Source organism: Alexandromys fortis, unplaced genomic scaffold (assembly GCF_014885135.2).
Source record: "Alexandromys fortis isolate MF-2015 unplaced genomic scaffold, M_Fortis_MF-2015_v1.1 scaffold_30, whole genome shotgun sequence".
Taxonomy (NCBI): Eukaryota; Metazoa; Chordata; class Mammalia; order Rodentia; family Cricetidae; genus Alexandromys; species Alexandromys fortis.
The window spans coordinates 3,733,726-3,735,795 of record NW_026067922.1 but is presented as its reverse complement, the minus strand read 5'-3'; positions in this window follow the sequence as shown (position 1 = coordinate 3,735,795).

Here is a 2,070-nt window from a genome sequence, read left to right as displayed (position 1 = left end):
CAAAAAAAAAACAAAAGGCTTGAAACTAAAAAGTGGTCTAGTTGGGACAGGAAAGGGAGTCCGTGGGAATGGGAAGGAGGACAAGAGATGGTAGCAAAGATGAATACGAACGAAACATAATTATAAAACATGAAACTGTAATAATGAAACTCATTATTATGTATAATTAATATATGCTAACAAAAATGCTTGAAAAAATGCAATTTCTCAGTTGTGTCAGCCACCTTTCAAGTGCTCTTCAGCCTTGAGTAGCTCCTGCTACTGCAACAGGATGTTTTGACATTATGGACTCTGTACTGGAGCGACATTCTCATAGTAAGTCCTTCCTTTTGCACTGCAGACTTAGTCCTGCTCCTGTCTACACCGACCTCATTCTTCATCTACTGTAGCATTCTCCCTGAGTTCTGCTTTCCCTGTTCTGGTTCCTCAGCCCGTGATGCCTCAGCTTGGAATGAGCAGTCCTTTTGAATGCTGTTTTGAGGCATAATTTGTCTGTGCAGCACCAGCTGGCCTGGAACTCACCATGTAGCCCAGGTTGAACTTTGTCAACCCTCTTGTTTCAGTCTCCAAAGTGCTGGGATTAAAGGTCGGGCCACCACTCCCAGGGGAAGCCTTTCTCCTTGTACCGACCTGCAGGAGTTAGCTTTCTTACCATCACATCAATTCCAGGTCATCAGAGCCCACACCAAGCACCTCTACCCATTGAGCCATCCTGGCACCCCGCGTACTTGATATATCTGTGCACATGCTCATTTTGAAGAATGCTGGCTTCCTATCTTTCTAGTGGCTTCAGGTTTATATTTTTAACCCAGAATCCTCTTCTATTAGTTCTACACCAACAGTTGTAGAAAATAAATACTAGGAGGTTGCACTAAATCCTCCATTTCTGGAAACTTGCCGTTTCGTTGACACAGGTCTAGGATGGTGCCAGACAGACAGACAGACAGACAGACAGAGATTCGAGGTTCTGAGATGAGTGTCTTTACTGTTCATCTTTTGGCAGTCACCAGCTCTTGAAGGGTGCTCAGAAACCTGCCTCTGCTCAGCTTAGAGTTCAGAGATGGACAGATGGAAAGAAAGCATGGTGTAAGTGTGTGTGTGTGTGTGTGTGTGTGCGCGCGAGCGCACGCGCTGGGGGACAAGACACTGTGTGTGTGTGTGTGTGTGTGTGTGTGTGTGCGCGCGCGCGAGCGCACGCGCTGGGGGACAAGACACTCTGGAGGAGGGAAATTGATCTGCCAGGCATCCATCATGTACCTTCATGCCACATGTCACATCTGGCACTGTGGCAAGTTGTATTGGTCCTCATAGACAGGTGTGGAGTCAACCTCATGGTCTGTGTAGCCTTGAGCTTCCTGTCTGTGCTGAACCCTGTGTGCTATGCTGAGCTAGGCAGTTTGGGCACCTTGGGATGAAGACACAGCCTACATTTACATCGTTTCTTGTTACCGCCTTCATGCTGGTCCTGATAACCAGCCAGCCTCCACCGCTGCAGCATCTGAACTGTGCTGACTACACACTGTCTCTCTTTCATCCTGGCTGTATCCTGGCTATATGCCCCAGGCTGTGGTCAGGCTCCAAGATTTCACTCTGGATTGCCTCCCACACTGTGCTGAGACCATTCGCACACTGTTTGGACTCTCACTCTGTGCTGAGCTGTCCCAACAAGCAGAAGTCTTCCTCACCCACTCTGACTCCCACACCCCAGGCCAGACTGGCCTCCAGCAGGGGTGCGCCCCCATTTTTATCTGGGCTTGAACACCTTAGGACCAGTTACTGTTCTGTTCAGGTATCTATCTTCTTCCATCCATGTACCAACACCCTTTTGGAGATTTTCACAGTTCCCTACTCATTTATTTATTTGTTTGTTTGTTTTTGGTTTTTCAAGACAAGATTTCGCTGTAGCTTTGAGCTTGTCCTGGCACTTGCTGTTGTAGACCAGGCTGGCCTCAAACTCACAGAGATCCACCTGCCTCTGCCTCCCGAGTGTGGGATTAAAGGCGTGCACCACCACCACCCAGCTAAATCTAGAGCCTTATTTTTGAGTTTTATTGTTTTTTTTTTTTTTTT